The 20,389-nt window shown below is 41.9% G+C and overlaps 1 pseudogene; it reads right to left on the bottom strand.

The window, feature by feature from the left end:
* Positions 1-3,019: 3,019 nt before the first annotated feature.
* LOC132393854 (sin3 histone deacetylase corepressor complex component SDS3-like) lies at positions 3,020-19,314 on the bottom strand (annotated as a pseudogene).
* Positions 19,315-20,389: the final 1,075 nt, after the last annotated feature.

Genomic DNA, 20,389 nt, shown 5'->3' with positions numbered 1-20,389 from the left:
GAAGACCTATATAAAGAAAGGGTCGAACTTCAATAACAGTATGATTTGCTGCTTTTCTTTCCCATTGAACAGCAAATTTTTAAATCCAAAAGTTTATTTTATATACATGCAGAAAAAATCTGCTAAGCTTTTGGCGGGTCAGTTAAAGGCTGGAATGGTCAGAAGACAGATTTTAAAAATTCGTAGACCAGAATGAATTGAAACTTTAGATCCTTATGAAATTAATAAGATATTTATGGACTTCTATTCTAATCTTTATAAATGTGAATTCTCTGATAATACTATTACTATGAATATATTTTTACAAAGGTTAAATATACCTCAAATTTCGACTCAAGACGTTGATCTATTAGATGCACCTATTAGACAAGAGGAGACAGCCAAAGCTATATCCTCTATGCAATTAGGGAAAGCTCCGGGACCTGACGGTTATACAGTAGAATCTTACAAGACTTTTCACGAAATGCTTATACCACATCTTCATTAAACATTTACTGATTCTATATCCTCTGGGAACCTCCCAAAAACCATGTAACACCGTGGTCCTGAAAAACGTTGTCTCATTTTTACTATGCACTGTACCAGCAGTTATGGTTGAAATTACAATAAAATTTGACTTGACTTGACTTGACTTGATTTATTCCCCCTCAGTCAATGAATATGAATGTATTGTATCTCTGGATGCAGAGAAAACCTTTGATAGGGTGGAGTGGTCTTAATTATTTCAGGTTTTGAAGAGGTTTAATTTTGGCCCGGGATTTATTTCCTGGATTAAATTGATTTACCAGTTATAACTAATAATCAAAAGTCTCCTTATTTTAGATTATATAGAGGAACCCACCAGGGTTGTCCTCTTAGTCCTTTATTATTTAATTTGATCTTAGAACCACTTGCTATTGCCCTTAGGGATTCTAATTCTGTGCAGGGTATTAAGAGAGGGGATAAATTGCATAAGGTTTCGATGTATGTGGATGATTTATTAGTTTACATTTCAAACCCTCGGAAATCTATGCCTTTTATGCTATCTATATTTATGGAATTTAGTATTTTCTCTGGATATAAACTTAATTTACATAAAAGTGAATTATTTCCTATTAATAATTATTCTGATCATTATGATCAAATTCCTTTTAATGTTGCTAAAAACCATTTCACTTACCTTGGTATCAAAATTTCTAAAAATGTTAAGGACTTATATAAAGTATAATTTTTCCCCTCTAATTGAATATACTCAATAAGTGCTTTCTAAATGGTTGCCGATGTCGATGTCATTGATGTCATTAGTGCTATAAAAATGGTTATTTTACTGAAATTTTTATATATATTTCAAACAGTTCCCTCTTTTGTTCCAAAGACATTTTCTAATAAAATAGATTCTATTATTTTGTCTTATGTTTGGAGTAACAAAAGCTCTAGAGTGAATAAACTTTTATTGCAAAAAAAAAATGAAGGACTGGCCCTATCAAACTTTAGATTTTATTATTGGGCAATTAATGTTTGTTATATTACTTCTTGGATCTGTGATACAGATAGCCAGGATCGCACTCCATAGTTACAATTGGAGGAAAATTCGGTAGCGGGATTTTTTTTAGCTTCTTTATTAGGAGCTCCTCTTCCTTTTTCATTCTCCAGGATAGGTAGACAAGCTCTCAACCCTATCGTTAAGCATACTTTAAAAATCTGGTTTCAGTTTCGTAGATTTTTTGAATTAAATTATTTTTTACTTTCTAGTAATATTTATTCTAATTTTTTTAAACCATCAACTCTGGATAAGGATTTTTTAATATGGAAAACTAAGGGAATAAAAACTTTTTTAGATTTGTTCTTACAGGATTGTTTAATGTCTTTTTCACAGTTAATGGATAAATATGATATCTCTAACATGCATTTTTTTAGATACTTACAGATTAGGAATTTTTATGTGATTTTTTACTGAATTATCCCCTGGCCTGTTCTTCAAATTTGGCTTATGTTATCTTTCAGCTTAAACCATTTCAAAAATTATTAATAGCTATTATTTATAAACAGTTCATGAATGCTCGCATGTCGCCTAATGATAGGTTCAACGCACTTGGGAAATAGAACTCCAACATTCACTTTCAGATGATCAATGGAGTCACATTTATTATCTAGATAATAATTCATCTAACTGTGCATGCCATTCTTTAATTCAGTTTAAGATTGTACATAGGACCCATATGTCTAAAGATAAATTGGCGCATATATTTCCTAATATAAGTCCTATTTCTGACAGATGTAACATAGAGGTGGCTACTCTAACTCATATGTTTTGGTCCTGTGTAAGTTTAAATAATTTTTGGAGAGATGTATTTAGAACACTATAGATGTGGATGTTGAATTCACTTACGGCAATTTTTGGGATCATTCCAGAGGAAGTAGGTAAAGTATCTGCTTCCACTCAACATGTGATAGCATTTTCAGCTTTACTGGCTAGGAGAGCTATCTTGTTATACTGGAAAGAATCTAATCCGCCTACTGTTTTCTATTGGCTCTCCTCCATTATCTCATGTTTAAGCTTGGAGAAAATTAGAAGCCGGGCGTTTGATGCAGCTTTTAATTTTGAGCAAGTCTGCTGATACTTTATTCAATATTTTCATATGATTTGATTTATATTTTATTTATTATTTTTCTTTATTCTCTCTGGGGAAAATCCTTATCCGTGAAGGTTTGGAGTTGACTGGATGATGTTCTTTCTTTTTCCTTTTTAAAAATTTTTCCTCAAATGGACTGCCAATCTTTCTGTTCTTTTCTTTTCTTTTCCTTTTTTTCTTTCCATTCTTTTTTTAATGATCTGTTAAGAGGAGTTATGGGTTTATTTTGATTATACTGTATATATACAACAGCGTAACATTATACATATTTGATTTTGACAATATATACTCTTCTTTATTGCTGTTTATATGTCTTTTGTATTATCTATTTGCTGAACTCCTCTGATTTGTATTTTTTTTGCTGGAAATCAGTAAAAAGATTGAAAAATGAAACGAAATGAAGAGTTCTAGGCAGCAGATCACCTCCGTATAATGAGGACTTCTCTGTGCAGCTGTCATAGATATATACGCATCTTTGTGCTATCACTTGTCTTCCTTACCCATATCTCAATTGTTCCAACTGAGCTAATTACACAGCCAATTTTCATATCTCCTTAAATTCCAAATAGATAGCCTGACCTTTATGATACCATCTCTAATCGTAACATAACTTTCCATTTTCTATTCATGCTTCATATCTTTGTGCTGGTGATTCAGCAGGAGTGCTGGGAAGATGCTCAGGAGAAGACAGAGATGCTGGTCTTTTCAGAGTTTTAAGCTTATTGAGAGTTCGCAGATATTCCATTATCTGTTCATATGTTAACAAGAAATTTAACTGCACATGTGCAGGTTTTCATCTTTTGTCTGTAATTGGAACAGGGTCATTAGGTCTCCTCCTTAGTTTCCTAGTCATTATTGGCTTTACCTCCATAAAATCTCCCATGAGTTCCATTGTTAGCCTTTCATCCTCAATCAACTTTTTCTTTTCTTCTAACTCAACCTTTTTATCTTCAAATTTCTCCACTGCTGGTTTCTTCACGGTAATATAATTCCTTTCCACTTGTTCTGTCTCCAGTTGCAGAAAAAGCTCTGCATTTCATATTCTTTGCTTGTATTTTTGATCCAGTTGCTTCATCCTTTCCTGATACTTTTGCAAAGTGCCTTTCTGTAACTGCTGTAACTGGCTTTTCAGAGATGTCAATTTCTCCTGGTACATCTGCTCTTTTACTTCCAGGTAGTCTTCATCATCCTGCCTATTGGCAACATCTGTCTCCCTTGCATCCTCTGAATCTTCATCCGAGTCATGGCCACGGATACTGAGTTCATCCTCATTGTCAATGTTGTCTAGCTCCTCCTCGTCATTGCAATAATCAACAATGGGTGAGAGGAGAGCTGCGGATGTCTTCCCCACTGAGCTATCCTCCTTTGTTGACACATCTAGTGCCTTGATGATGTGCCAATCCAACTGAATTTTCCTGAGGCATTCTCGTCCCAGCAACAGTGATCTTCCATATTTCAGTACATAGAGGTTCAGCTGCTGTGTTTTGTCTTCGTAGGTCACTGTCACTTTAATTTTACCTTTGGGATGCTCCTTCTGTCCTGTGTAACTCTTTAGCAGTAGCTTAGTTCGTTTCAGGAGTACGTTAGAAAACAGTCGTTCGCAGTCGTTTCCAGAGATCACTTTTAAAGCTGAGCCTGTGTCGAACTCCATTTTCAGTCTCACGGATGCCACTTGTGGAGTGATCCTTATTACTCTTCGATCATCTGTCTCTTTCATCCTGTCAAGTTGCAGACAAGACAATTCACCTTTGTCTGAGTCATTTTCATCAGAACTACTTTCTTCCATTTTGTGTACATTGTTGTGTTTTCCTTTCTGGGGTTTCTTGTTTCTCTGTATTTTGTCCTTTTTCTGCTTCTCCAGTGTGGTTTCACAGTCCATGCCACACACTAACCTGTCCCTCAATGCATCTGATAGACCAGCTCCAAACTGACAGTGTTCTGATAATTTGCGCAATTCAGCACAATATTCAGAAATACTTTCATTTTTGCTCTGATTCCGATTGTGAAAATTAAATCTTTCAGCAGTGGTTTGGGGTTTAAATACTGTTGAAGAGTGTCAAATATTTGCTTGAACGTTTTGTCAGCTGGCTTTTCAGGAGTTAACAAGCTCCATAACAAACTGTATGTTTTTGCTCCCATAATACTGAGTAAGACGCTGGCTTTCTTTTCATCCTTAACACCATTAGCCTCACAATATAACTCCACTCTTTCACTGTAAGTTGCCCAGTCTTCAATGCCACTTTCAAATGCTGTAATGGTTCCAATTATCGCCATCTTTGTTATGTTAATTAAGCCTTGTTCTTCCCTTATTTTCATTTTTGACTCACATATCCTTTTTGCTAGCGCCACAATTGCACTCTGTTTAGATGTGTGCTTTACACTGGAGTAAAGAGAATTATAGAGGCATGAGAGGACAATTGGGCAAAGTTGATTGGAAGGGGACATTAGCAGAGAAGTTGGCGGACTGCAGTGGCTAGAGTTTCTGGGGCAAGTTGGAAGGCACAGGATAGATGCATCCAAATGACGAAAAGATATTTTAAAGGGAGGATGAGGCAACCGTGGCTGACAAGAGAGTTCAATGACTGCATTAAAGCAGAAGAGAAGGCATATAACATAGCAAAGATGATTGGTATCTTTGAGGATTGGGAAGCTTTAGGATGCTCTGGAGGATGAATACGTGGCTGAGGACCTGGTGTAGGGGGCAGGGTTTCAGATTTCAGGATCATGTTAAGGTTTCATGCAAAGTCACAAATAAAAGGGTTGTGTGTTGTGAAAATAATCTTCTGAGGTGTGTCTACTTCAATGCGAGGAGTATTGTGGGGAAGGTTGATGAGCTGAGGGTGTGGATTAACACGTGGAATTATGACATTATAGCCATTGGTGGAACTTGGCTACAGGAAGGGCAGGAGTGGCAGCTTAATGTTCCAGGGTTCCCATGTTTCAGATGTGATAGAGGCAGAGGGATGAAGGGTGGGGGGGGGGGGGTTGTGGCATTGCTCGTCAGGGAAAATATTACAGCAGTGCTCAGGCAGGACAGATTAGAGGGCTTGTCTATCGAGGCCACAAGGGTGGAGCTGAGAAACAGGAAAGGTATGACCACATTAATGGGGTTATATTATAGACCACACAATAGCCAGTGAGAATTGGAGGAGCGAATCTGCAGAGAGATAACAGACAACTGCAGGAAACATAAAGTAGGGGATTTTAATTTTCTACATGTTGATTGACACTCCCATACTATTAAAGGTGTAGATGGGTTAGAGTTTCTAAAATGTGTTCAGGAAAGTTGTCTAAATCAATATATAGAGGTACCGACTAGAGAGGATGCAATATTAGATCTCCTATTAGGAAACGAGTTAGGGCAGGTGATGGAAGTGTGTGTAGGGGAACACTTTGGTTCTAGTGATCATAACACCACTAGTTTCAACCTGATCATGAATAAACATAGATCTTCCGTGAGAAGATGGTGGTGCGATGGCAGCGCGCAGCGGCCTCTCCAGGATGAATATCTGTCATCTGTTAAGTGGGATGCTGTGCACAATCCTGATTTGATGGGGACGGACATAAGAAGCACGGAGGAACATCTGGTTAAACTTCTGACATGCCTGTTTCGCTGTCGCTGCTCCTGTGCGGTCGAAAAATCTCTGCAAAGGAAGGCCACGAATCCTCGGCCTTGCCTGTTGCTTGGTGGCCGGGGCCAGGGTCGAAGTGCTCGGTAGCGATGGTGCTCGGTGCTCGGTGTCGTAGGGCTGGTCGGAGGCTCGAAGTTTTTGGACCGACTCAGAGTTGGCTGTGGTCGGGTGCTTCCAGAGGCTGCTTCGGGAAGTTTTGCGGCGCTGGAGGTTCATGGCAGGAAGAGTTTTTCTTCTTTCTCCCGTCTGCGTGATATGATGCGCTGTCGGGGACTTTGAGACTTTTTTACCATGCCCATGGTTTGCACTTATCATATTACAGTATTGCTTTGTACTGTAGTAACTACATGTTATAATTATGTGGTTTTTGTCAGTTAGTCTTGGTCTGTCTTGTGTTTCTGTGATATCATACCGGGGGAACATTGTATCATTTCTTACTGCATGCATTACTAAATGACAATAAACAAGGACTGAGTGTCCTCATAAACTAATCTAATCAGGTCCTTGGGTTGAGGTTCTAAACTGGAAAAAGGCCAAATTTGAAGAAATGAGGGATCTAAAAAGTGTGGATTGAGACAGGTTGTTCTCTGGCAAGGATGTCGTTGGTAAGTGGGAGGCTTTCAAAGGAGAAATTTTGAGATTACAGAGTTTGTACGTTCCTGTCAGGATTAAAGGCAAAGTGAATAAGAATAAGGAACCTTGGTTCTCCAGGGATATTGGAACTCTGATAAAGATGAAGAGAGAGATGTATAAAATGTATAGGAAACGGAGCAAATAAGGTGCTTGAGGAGTATAAAAAGTGCAAAAAAAAAACTTAAGGAAGAAATCAGGAGGGATAATAAAAAAGACATGAGGTAGCTTTGGCAGTCAAGGTGAAGGATAATCCAAAGAGCTTCTACAGGTATATTAAGAGCAAAAGGGTAGTAAGGGATAAAATTGGTCCTCTTGAAGATCAGAGTGGTGGGCTATGTATGGAACCTAAAGAAATGGAGAGATCTTAAATGGGTCTTTTGCATCTTTATTTACTAAGGAAACTGGCATGGAGTCTATGGAAATAAGGCAAACAAGTAGTGAGGTCATGGAACCTATACAGATTGAAGAGGAGGAGGTGCTTGCTACCTTGAAGCAAATCAGAGTAGATAAATCCCCAGGATCTGACAGGGTATTCCCTCGGACCTTGAAAGTGACTAGTGTTGAAACGTCAGGGGCCCTGGCAGATATATTTAAAATGTCGGTATCTACGGTTAGGTGCTGGATGATTGGAGGGTAACTCACGTTGTTCCGTTGTTTAAAAAAGGCTCTAAAACTAATCTGGGAAATTATAGGCTGGTAAATTTGATGTTGGTAGTAGGTAAATTATTGGAAGGTGTACAAAGATATAGGATCTACAAATATTTAGATAGATAGGGACTTACTAGGGGGAGTCAACATGTCTTTGTGCATGGTAGGTCATGTTTAACAAATCTATTAGAGTTTTTTTGAGGAGGTTACAAGGAAAGTGGATGAAGGGAAGGCAGTGGATGTTGTCTAAATGGACTTCAGTAAGGCCTTTGACAAGGTCCCATATAGGAGGTTAGTTAGGAAGATTCAGTCGCTAGGTATACATGGTGAGGTAGTAAATTGGATTAGACATTGGCTCAATGGGAGAAGCCAGAGAGTGGTAGTGGAGGATTGCTTCTCTGAGTGGAGGCCTGTGACTAGTGGTGTGCCACAGGGATCAGTGCTGGGTCCATTGTTATTTGTCATCTATATCAATGATCCGGATGATAATGTGGTAAATTGGATCAGCAAATTTGCTGATGATACAAAGATTGGAGGTGAAGCAGACAGTGAGGAAGGTTTTCAAAGCTTGTAGAGGGTTGTGGACAACCTGGAAAAATGGGCTGAAAAATGGCAGATGGAGTTTAATACAGACAAGTGTGAGGTATTGCACTTTGGAAGGACAAACCAGGGTAGAGCATACAAGATAAATGGTAGGGCACTGAGGAGTGCAGTAGAACAGAGGGATCTTGGAATACAGATTCAAAATTCCCTAAAAATAGCGTCACAGTTAGATAAGGTCATAAAGAGAGCTTTTGGTACATTGGCCTTTATAAATCAAAGTATTGAGTATAAGAATTGGAATGTTATGGTGAGGTTGTACAAGGCATTGGTGAGGCCAGATTTAGAGTATTGTGTTCCGTTTTGGTCACCTGAATTACAGGAGGGATATTAATAAGGTTGAAAGAGTGCAGAGAAGGGATATGGAGGGATATGGTCCAGGTGCAGGTCAGTGGGACTAGGCAGTAAAATGGTTCAGTGCTGCCAAGAAGCTCCAAAAGGCCTGTTTCTGTGCTGTAATGTTCTATGATTCTATGGTTTAAAAAACCAACAGAAGGTAACTAATAACATAAGGACAGAAAACATGGAATATGAAGGTAAACTGGCCAATGTTCTTTTCCAGATATATGAAGGGTAAAAGAGAGGTGAGAATGGATATCAGATCACTGGAGAATGATGCTGGAGAGGTAGTCATGGGGGTGGGGGGGGGGGGGGTAGTGTGACATAGAAATACCTGACAAATGTAATAAACACTTTGTGTCAGTCTTCATTGTGGAAGACTGTAGCAGAAATTCAGGAGTGCCAGTGTGCAGAAATTGATGTAGTTGCTAAAACTAAAGGAAGGTGCTTGGGAAGCAGAAAGGTCTGAAGGTAGATACGACATCTGGACCTGATGGACTACATCCCAGAGGTAGCTGAAGAGATTGTAAAGGCAGAAGTAATGATCTTTCAAAAATCACTAGATCCTGTAATGGTTCCTGAGGACTGGAATATTGCAAATGTTACTCCACTCCACAGGGAGGGAAGCAGATGAATGGAAATTACAGGCCTGTTAACCGGACTTCTGTGGTTGAGAAGATTTTGGTGTCTATAATTAAGGATGAGATTTTGGGGTACTTGGAGTCATGTGATAAAGTAATCCAAAGTCAACATGGTTTTCTTAAGGAGATCTCTTGCCTGACAAATCTTTTGAAACTCTTTGAGGAAATAACAGGCAGGATAGACAAAGGAGAGTCAATGGACAATGTGTACATGGGTTTTCAGAAGACCTTTGACAAGGTGCCTCACATGAGGCTTCTTTATTCCCTGTATACCCATATATATCACCACCCATTGCTCCAATCTGCTAATTAAATTTGCGGACACCACTATATTGATTGACCTAATCTCAAACAATAACGAGGTGGTCTACAGGGAAGAAGTCACCTCTCTGACACACTGGTGTCAAGAAAACAAGCTCTCCCCTAATGTTGCAAAAACAAAGGAGCTAGTTGTAGATTTCAGGAGGAATGGAGGTGGGCTAACCCCTATTAACATCAATGGATCTGGGGTTGAGAGGGTAAACAGCTTCAAGTTCCTTAGCATCCACATCACTGAAGACTTTATATGGTCTGTACACACCAGATATGGGGTGAGAAAGGTCAACAGCACCTCTTTCACCTCAGACAGTGAGGAAGTTTAGTATGGGCTCCCAAATCCTAAGGAACTTCTACAGGGGCACAATTGAGAGCATCCTGATTGTCTGCATCACTGCCTGGTATGGGAACCGTACCTCCCTTAATCGCAGGACTCTGCAGATAGTGATGCAGACAGCCCAGCACATCTGTAGTTATGAAACTTCCCATGATTCAAAACACTTACAAGGACAGTTGTGTAAAAAGGGCCTGTAGGATCATTGGGGACCCAAGCCAACCCAACCACAATCTATTCCAGCTGCCACCATCCGGGAAGCGGTACCGCAGAGTAAAATTCAGGACCAACAGGCTCTGGGACAGCTTCTTCCACCAGGCCATCAGACTGATGAACTCACATTGACTTGAGTGTGCTCTATATTACATTGCATGTTCTATTTATTATGAATTACTCTGACTACACATTACACATTTAGATGGAGACGTAACGTAGAGATTTTTACTTCGCATGTATGTGAAGGACGTAAGAAATAAAGTCAATTAAATTAACAAGATGAAAGCCCATAATATTACATGAAAGATACACTGGACAGAAAATAGACTGATTGGCAGGAGACAAAGAGTTTGAACAAAGGAGGCCTATTCTGTTTGGCTGCCAGTGAGAAGTGATGTTCCACAGGGGTTGGTATTGGGACCGCTTCTCTTCATGTTACACATCAACAATTTGGATGATGGAAATGAAAAAAAGTGAGAGATGAAATATACTGTAGGGAAGTGTATGGAATGCACATTGAGAGAAGGAATAATGGTGTAGTCTATTTTCTAATCAGGGAGTAAATTCAAAAATCAGAGGTGCAAATGGACTTGGGAGTCCTCGTGCCAGATTGGTCAAAGGTTAACTTCAAGATTGAGTCAGTGGTGAGGAAGGCAAATGCAACGTTATCATTCATTTTGAGAAGACTAGAATGTCAGAGCAAAGATGTGACACTGAGGCTTTACAAGGCTTTGGTCAGACCACAGTTGGAGTATTTTCAGCAGGTTTGGTCTCCTTATCTAAGAAAAGATGTGTTGACATTGGAGAGAGTCCAGTGGAGGGTCAGGAGAATGAATTTGGGAATGAAAGGATTAACATATGAGGAGTGTTTGATGGCTGTAGGTCTGTATTTGCTGGAGTTTAGAAGAATGAGGGCTGGATCTCATTGAAACCTATTGAATATTGAAAGGCCTAGATAGATGAATATGAAGAGGATGTTTCCTATAGAGGGTGAGTCTGGGACCGGTGGGCACAACTTCAGAATAGACGAATATCCAGTTAGATCAGAGATAAAAAGGAATTTCTTTAGCCAGATGGTGGTGAATCTGTGGAATTCATTGCCATGGAAGGCTGTGGAAACCAAGTCATTGAGTATATTTAAAGAAGATGTTGATAGTTTCTTGGTTACTCAGAGTGTCAACGTTTATGGGGAGAAAGCAGGGAAATGGGTTGAGAGGGATAATAAATCAGCCATGATTGAAAGTTTGAGCAGGTTTGATGGGCCAAATGGCCTAATTCTACTCCTATGTCTTATGGTCTTATCATTATTATGTTTCTTTCATTTTTGTATTTGCACAATGTGGTGTTGTTTGCACGTTGGTTGTTTGTCTGTCTTTGGTGTGTGCAGTTTTTCATTGATTCTGTTGTGTATTTTTGTATTTACTGTTAATGCCCTCAAGAGAATGAATGTCAGGATAGTATATGCTGATGTTTATGTGCTTTGAAAATACAATTACTTTGAACTTTGAACAAGAGGCTTGATCTGTCCACAGAATTGAACAAAACAGGACTATCAGTCATTCTCTGTCCCTCTCTCTGTCCCTCTCTCATGTCTTGTGAGGTCAGGCTGACCAGAAATGGGTTTAACTCTATGGTGATGTTAAACGAGTGGGACACTGACTCTTCCTGCACCCTTTCGTCTGTTATCTGGAACAGTTAGTCCTCACCAGCCCCCTTCAGTCGTCAGGCAAATCTGGCAGAATCAGAAGCCGAATTTCAGAGGTGTGCTCAGTCTGCGTTGTACCGACACTCTAAGAGACGTCGGCGACCAGGCGGGTCGATAAACAGGGAGTGTGTGTGCAGAGAGTGTGTGGAGATGCTATAGAGAAGGAGGGTGGGGGACTGTAGGGTGAAGAGGAGAAATGGGAGTGGTCTAGAGTGGGACAGTGGGGCTGAGATTGGGGAGGGGGGAAATGACAGTGGTGATGTAGGAGCAATGAGTGTGTTGAACTGAGACAAGGGGATAATTCTGAAGCTTTATCAGGCGCTAGTCAGGTCACACTTGGAGTACAGTCAACAGTTTTGGGTCTCTTACCTCAGGAAAGGTGTATTGTCATTGGAGAGAGCACAGAGGAGGTTCACGAAGATGATTTTGGGAATGGGTTAACATGTGGGGAGAACCTGGCTGCTTTAGGCCTGTAGTTACTGGAATTTAGAACCATGCATGGGGACCTCATTGAAACCCATGAAATGTTGAAAGGGCTGGATAGGGTGGATGTGCAGAGGATGTTTCCTCTCATAGGGGTATCCATAACTCAAAATTCAAGACTCACGGTCTCAAAATTGAGGAGCAATGATTTATAGCAAAAGTAAGGAGGAATTTTTTTGTCCAGAGAATGAGGAATCTGTGGAACTCTCGGCTACAGACGATGGTGGAGGGCAAATCCATGAACATTTAAAGCGGAGGTTGATAGATTCCTGATTGGTTGGGGCATCAAGGAATATGGAGAGAAGGTAGTTGTATGGGGTTGAATGGGATCCGAGATCAGCCATGATGAAATGGTAGAGTGGACTTGAATGGCCTAATTCTGTTCCTATGTCTTATGGTCTAAATAGAATTAATGTATAAAGATGCAGATTAAAACAGGACTCTACGGCTCAGATATTGGACCTTGAAGTAGCAGGCTTTCTCTGGAGAGAAACTGTTCCCACCATCTCTGAGAGAAAGTGTTCTGAAACACTCTGTACAGCAGGAAAAGTATAACTTCCCTCTTCCTCAGTGGCCCCTGACCATTCCACAGTGACACCTGTATCTCGGCGCTCCCACATGAGGGAACAAGGTGGTCACACTGGCTGTTTTCCTGCTTGTGGAAGCTTTGCAGAATTTAGTGAGTTCTGAAAGAATTCAACCAATGTCTCCAGTGTCTCTGCAGCCCTGTCCGTTCACACCTATAGGGTGCAGACCATTCGTGTTTTAGCGATTTAGTGTTTTAGTGTTCAGGGTGATTTAGGGTGTTTTAGTGTTCAGCGCTGAGAATTTTTCAGACTCTTTATCCCTTATGGTTTGGGATTTTACAGCTTTCTTCCCATTTTCAGAAACCAGCTCCTCTGTTAAACCTGTTAACATGGGGATATTTGCAGGGTTTTCCATGGAGAAGAGAAAGGAAAAAATATTAATGGAACCTTGTACGGTCCCTCCCCCAGTAGATGCAATAAGATGGTCTTCCAGAGGGAGATTTTACCACAGAAGAGGTGGTGTTGTTTAAAGACAGGAGAGTGACAACCTCAGGCAGCTGACAAACCAATAGGAGATCCAGGCCAAAGTCTGACAACTCAATCACTGAACTGGGAGATTGAGTGAGGTTTTCAGTCAATCATAGATCAGAGCCTAATATTTACATATGTGATTAAATTAACAGCAAATTGTGAAAATAATGGAAGTCAAAGAACATGACAGAATATTTGATCCAAAAAAAGCATTTAATTTTGCATTCACAAATTCAGCAGTCAGCTACATCAGCCAGTGAAATTACAGTCATTAGAGTAACCTTTGCGGGATCATCATCTGTACGTAATTCATGGATTACACATGGATGGTGGTGTGTTAGAAGAGAGGTGTGGAATCTCGCCACAGGATATGGTCACGTTCTGAATACGCCAGATATCAGTGGGAGCTATGAGGAGGATGCAGAGAGACTTCAGGGTGAAGAGAACAGACTGGGAACAATAACAGCATGGGGGTTGGAATATAATGTGGGAAGTCACTTTGGGAGACAAAAACCCAAAAGAGCTTTTTTATTAACAGGTGGTAATTTGTCGGTGTTCACAGCTGACAAAAGGATACAATATCCTTACAGAGTGTAATGGTGAAGGTCTGGGACCATGTTTTCTGAGGTTGGGCTCAGCACAACCCACAGGTCAGGCTGGATGGCCCGAGTGATCGTCTCCTACTCCCGGGAGGCGTATTTCCAGTTTTCTGCCTTCAGACGCTTTAACAAAGACAACGTTCCAGTTCTCATCTTTTGCTGGTCAATACTTATGTGTCTCCCTGTCTCACTTCATGCATTAGCTAAACTTATTCCCAGTGAGCTTTTCGTGTTTATTCAATAACATTTCTGCCAGGGTGAAGCATTTTCAACTGCAGTGCATGAAGATTATGCAGAGGCAAAGCATGCTGGGACACCCTACTGCCCCAGTAGGAAGCCCTGGAAGCTGAGGGAGCCTGTTTCACTCCACAGGGAGCCAATGGTCAGTTTCACCCACACCTCATCCCCTTTGTGGAGTTGAAGGATTTTGTTTCTCATGGTCAGCTGGGAACTATTCTTGGGCAGGACACTGTGGATCACACTAACTGCATTGTTATTCTTCATGAGCTGAACGTCAGTTGTTGTCCCTCTGGTCGGGAGTGACGAGTAGCTGAAGAAATACAGACCACACCTCGGGGCGATGAACTTCCCAGTTGTGAGATTGTAGCCATTACCCTTGTTCACATTGACTCTGTCGTAGATGATGGGATTTGTTGGTTTCACAATTCTCCCATTTCCTTGGAGTTGGACATCAAAGGCAATTTTAGCCCCTGAAAGACAGCATGATGGAGATTACTGTGAAAGTTTGCAATCTCAGAAGCAGCTCCAACAATGGTGGATGAAAGCAGGGGACCATATCAAATGATCATATCTGATCATCTTGTGACATCAGAGGTGGAGACAGAGACTCTCACAGTATTGGACAAGTAAGGTCTGTCTACCTCTAAAGTTGTTTAGCCCTTTAAGTCAATGCTATCTCCCAGGGCATTCTTATGCCCCCACACACGTGTTCCCCTATATTCCATCACCTTTTATGTAACCTTTCTCTATCCTATATTCTAATATCTTTCTCTATCACTTTGCCCCAGGCCCATTTCCCCTACCACTCACACACACTGGGGTAGTTTGCACTCGTTGGGTAATCCACCTTCTGGAATGTCTACAGGAAGACCTGGTCCATGCTAACCTAAGTTCCAAACCAGGCCAGTTCTAATTTGTGACGTCTCATGCAGTTGCATTTCGTAAATGTTGAGACCACATTGGGACTGTTGTATGCATTCTGCCCACTGCGTTACAGGAAGGTGGACATTTTGGAGATGGAGAAGAAGAGGTTCACCTGTCTGTTGTTATGTCACAACTAGAGGGAATGAGACGCAATGCCATGGTCACAGAGAGGATGTGCACGACACCCGAGTTGGGATCGAACCTGGCACTCTGCCACTGCGAGGCACTGGTATTCTCACCGCTGTGGCACTGTGCCACGCTAGGCAAATGTTGCTAATTATTAATCCAGTCTGCTATCTCCCCCTGGATTCCACGTGATCTATCCTTCCCAATCAGCTTGTCATGAGAGATCATGTCAAAGGCCTTGCTAAGTTCCATATAGACGACATCCAGTGCCCCATTCTCATCAGGCATGCTGGTTATGTCTTCAAAACACAAGACATGATTTCCTGCACACAAAACTGGGCCGACTGCACATGATTAGACCTTATCTATCCAAACTCATTTAGATTTCAAAACAAGATCCCGTCATTCAGAATCCACTCCAGTAACTTATCCAACGCTGATGACAAGACTTACTGGTCTATAGTTTCTTGGCTTGTCTTTGCTGCCCTTCTTAAATAAAGTTACATTAACCACCCTCCCGTCTTTGAGATTATCACCTGTGGCTAAATGTGATACAAATATATCTCCACAATGAACTGCAAAGGACTAATTTTTCTCCATCTTTCCACAAGGCCCAGGATGTACTTGGTCAGCCTCTGGGATTTATCCTCCTTAACGATCTGTAAGGCTGCCAATACCTCCTCCCTGGTTGGTTGTACAAGGTCCCGGACAAAGTCATTAATTTCTGACATTTATTTTGTTACCAGCACAGTAAAAGCTAGTAGTAAATATTAAAAACAATGCCCATCCCCGTGGCTCCACACGTCAATGGCCACACTGCTCTTTTGAGGGATCTAGCACTTAGCCACCCTTTCATTTCTCTGACAATTAGTGACTAATCACCAATCACCTGGTGAATCTCCTCTGCAACCTCCCCAGAGTTTAATACAGCAAAGTGTGAGGTGTTGCACTTCAGTAGGACCAACCAGGGAAGGTCTCACATAGAGAATGGTCAGGCTCTGAGGAATGTGGTCAAGAAAATGATTTGGAAGTACAGGTAGATGCGTTTTAAACAGAGTTTTTCATAAATCCAAGTATTGAAAACGAGATGGGACATTATGTGGAAGTTGTTGTAGACATTGGTGAGGCCTAATTTGGAGTATCGTGTGCAATTTTGGTCAGTTACCTGCAGGAAAGATATAAATACGGTTGAAAGAGAACAGAGAAAATTTACAAGGATATTGCAAGGTCTGGAGGACCCGAGTTACAAGGAAAGATAGATTAGGTTAGGACTTTATTCCTTGGAATGTAGAAGACTGAGGGGGAGTTTGGTAGAGGTATACAGAATTTTATGAGGGGTTCAGACAGGGTAAATGCAAGCAGACTCTTTCTACTAAGGTTGGGTGGGTCATGGGTTAAGGGTGGAAGGTGGAATGTTTCAGGAGAACACAATAGTTCAAATTAGGCCTCACCAATGTCTTAGATAACTTCAACATGACATCTCATCTCCTGTTTTCATCTTCACTAGGAGGATGGTGAAATTGTGGAATGAGCTGCCAGTACAAGTGGCTCATGTGAGCTCAATTACAATGTTTGAGAAGTTTGGATAGGTACATGGATGGTAGAGATATTGAAGGTTATGGTCCAGGAGCAAATTGATGGGTCTAGGAAGCTTAAATGTTTTGACACAGATGAGATGGGCCGAAGGGTCTGTTCTGTGTTGTACTTTTCTATGACTCTGTGACTTTTTGACACAATCATATCTTTCCCGTGGGTGACCAGAACTACACTCAATAATCTGAGTCGGCTAACCACGGCTTTGTAAAGTTGCAACATCATGCCCCAAGTTTATATTCTATGCCCAATCTTTGAAGGCAAGGATGTCACACACCTTCTACACCAGCCTACCAACCTAAGCTAATGCTTTGAGGGAACCACAGTCTTGGACCCCTTGCCCACCATGTCGATCAACATTCCCTTCTGCTCTCCCACTTGCTCTGTGTGTCTTTTCCATATTTGACTTCCCTGCAGTTGGAACCATTTTCATGCAATGCGGAAACACCATGCAAATCTGTCTATGCAGCCCAAGGTGCTCGTCCAAGCTAGTCCCACATTGCCAGTGGATGGGTGCGTGAACCTCTCACATTCCCAGTCCGTTTACCTGTCCAACTCTTTTAAAAGTTGACATTGTACTGCCATATTTACTTCCTCTGACAGCTCACCGCACATGGATACTACCCCTTGCGTGAAAAGGTCTTATTATGGTCTTATTTACTGCCCTACCCTCATCAGCTTTCTTGGTCAAAAAGCTCGATTAAATCTGAAAGACGTGATTGTCTATGCACAAAGCCATGCTGACTACGCCTAATCAACTCCTGTCTTTGCAAATGTCTGTATCTTATCCCTCAGAATCTTCTCTAGTAACTTACTAGCTACTGCACAGATGTCAGACTTACTGGCCTATATTTCCCCGGTCTTTGGTTGTCATCATTCTGAAATAAAATCATTACTTTCACTATCCTCCGGTCAGCTAGCACGTCACTGGTGATTAACAATTGTACAAATATCTCAGCCCGGGATCATTTGTCAGGATTATTCTAACTTGCTTTATTTGAACTTTTCCTAGCTGTGATGTCAGATCTTTAACCTGGAACATTAACTCTGTTCCCCCCATTACTGACACTGCAAACTGACATTTTCTGCTTTTATTACAGTTAAACCTTATTGTGTAAGTCAACTTACTTGGACTCAGACTGGTCTCAGGTCTCAGTTTGCTCACTGCCTGTAGGAGAATCTCCAGAATATTCTGCTCTCTAGGTGTTTCGAAGTCAGATATCTAAAACAAAAACACGTTCGTACAGTTTACATCAGCAACATTTCTGATCTTCGTTCTGCTCAGGATGATGTGTCGGCTTCGGGAATCACTGTCGATTTTCCACTTAAGGATGTAGCAGAGTAAAGAATGAAATGCAGAGGGCATTCAAACATCATACACCTGATGTACACTGTCCCTCCCACAGTGTATCTGGGGGTGGTGGTCTGGGGTAAAGGGTCCGGAGTTGGGTGGAGTTTCCTGGGGTGGGGGTTGTTGTGGTGGGGTCTGGAATCAGGATTTCTAGGGATGGGTATCTGGGGATGATTAGTCCCGGTTGGGGGTCTGGGGTGACCATCAGCTTGGTATTGCGTGACTGAAGTGACTGTTCACACAGAGACACTGAACCCTCCTCCACCCTCACCCCATCCCTCCACTCCCCATCTACACGGAACATAGAAAATGGACAGTACGGGAACAGACTCTTCACCCAGCAGGATGTACGAGTCTAATCCATGGACCTGTCAAAACGTCTCGTCAACACCTCGACTGTATCTGCCTCCACCACCATTCCCGGTACCCACTCGCTCTGCGTGGGAAACCTGTCCCTCCCATCTCCTTTAAACCCCCTCAACTGAAAAGCATGCCCTCTGGAGTTAGACATTTCAACCCTGGGAAAAAAGAGTCTGCCTGTCTGCTGACTATTCTCTCATAAGTCTCTTCTGCACCCTCTCCAAATCCTCAACGTCCTTCCTGAAATACAGCACCCAGAATTGAATGCAATACTCCAGCTGCAATCGAACTAGATTTTATAAAACTGCAGTGTAATCTTTTGGCTCTTCATCTCTGCCTCGACTGGTAAAGTCAAGCACACTGTACTCCTTCAGCACCCGAGGCAGGACCCTTCATATTCACCTTCCCTGTCAGCAGAGACCACAGTATCCCTACGACACCGTAACCCAGGAGCTGTTCACTCCCTCTCCTGTCCATGTCACATCACAGCCCGAATCCTTCACCTCCCACATCCTCAGCCAACTCCCAGGTGTACCCCTCATCCAGGATCGATTGAGGGAGGGTTTGGTGAAGGAGTAGAGGGGGAGGGAGGAGGAGAGAGACAAACAGACAAATACTGAGATGGAGGGAGAGAGGCAGAGAGGGGAGAGAGTGAGTGTGTGCGAGAGAGGGAGATGGAACAGGGTGGATGAGAGGGTCAGGGGTAAAGAGAGACTGGGCAACAGAGGTGTGTGTGTGAGAGAGAGAGAGAGAGAGATACATATATAGGACAGGAAGAGAGGCTGAGCAGAAACCATGAGCTGGTAACTAAGGGAGTGATGGAGATGGACTACGGAAATCCTGTGTCAGAGTGGACATGGGTTGTCTGAGTGAACACAGAAACATACCACATGGAAACAGGCCATTCGTTTCAACTGCTTCGTGCTGACCGGTGGCAACCTTTCAGCATTAATTGGTAGCCCAGCACATAGCCCATACCCTCTGTCTGGAACGACTGACGACACAGGATGAAATGCCCTCCGGGAGCTCCAGTTTCCTCCCACAATCCGAGGATGTACTGGTTGGTAGGTAAATTGTCATTGTAAATTGTCCCATGATTAGGCTGGGGTTAAATCAGGGGCAGTTGAAAGTGTCAGAAGAGCTTAGTCTGTGCTATATCTCATAAATAAATCAATAATTTCCATGTAAGTCTCCCAAGGGCACTAAGTAATTGGAGCAAAATGTCTCCACTCTTGTTCTCAGACCCTCTGGCAGTGAAATGCTACTTGTCTTGCTAATTGCTCACTGTCCGTGTGTGTCAGCTTTCACTGATCGGTGTCCAAAGCCTCCCAGCTCCCATTAACATCATCGCCTAAAATGTTTCTTTTTCCATTTTCCCAACGTCGTGACTGGCTCTGTTTCCATCCCATATCATAATCCAACCCCACAAATAGAGAAACAGAGGCAGGAGTCAGAGAGAAGAATTGGGAGAGGTGTTGACACAAAGGAAGGCTGGGAACAAGATGGAGAGAGGGGGGGTTTTGTCCTCACCTGGAAATCTTCTCCATGACTTTCCGATGTCCATGTGTGAAGGAGGATTAAACACACCAGATATCTCTGTAAAATAAATCAACAAGATGTTAGACAGGCAGAAAGAACCAAGTGATTAAAGCATCACTTTGGTGAGCTCAGCTCAGCCGTACCAGTTTTGTGGACGCCATGCTCTCTCTTGCCCCCAGTCTCGGTCTAACTTGCTGCCAAACTGCTGAAGGTCTTTATAAGCATCTGATCACACCAGTCCTGCCCCCTCCTTCAGTTAAGCATCTCTCTGTTATGATGAAAGCAGAACCACATCCTAGGCCACAGCAGATGCGAACAGAGAGGATTTGAGTCAATAATGGAAGGTCAGAGAAGTACCCCCTGTACCCAGGGTGGCCACCAGGAAACTATGGGACCCCACTCTTGTACAGAAACAATTTTATAGGTAAAGAGCGTGAGCAT

This window comes from Hypanus sabinus, chromosome 5 (genome assembly GCF_030144855.1).
Source record: "Hypanus sabinus isolate sHypSab1 chromosome 5, sHypSab1.hap1, whole genome shotgun sequence".
NCBI classification, from domain to species: Eukaryota; Metazoa; Chordata; class Chondrichthyes; order Myliobatiformes; family Dasyatidae; genus Hypanus; species Hypanus sabinus.
This window is presented reverse-complemented; position numbering and strand designations above follow the sequence as displayed.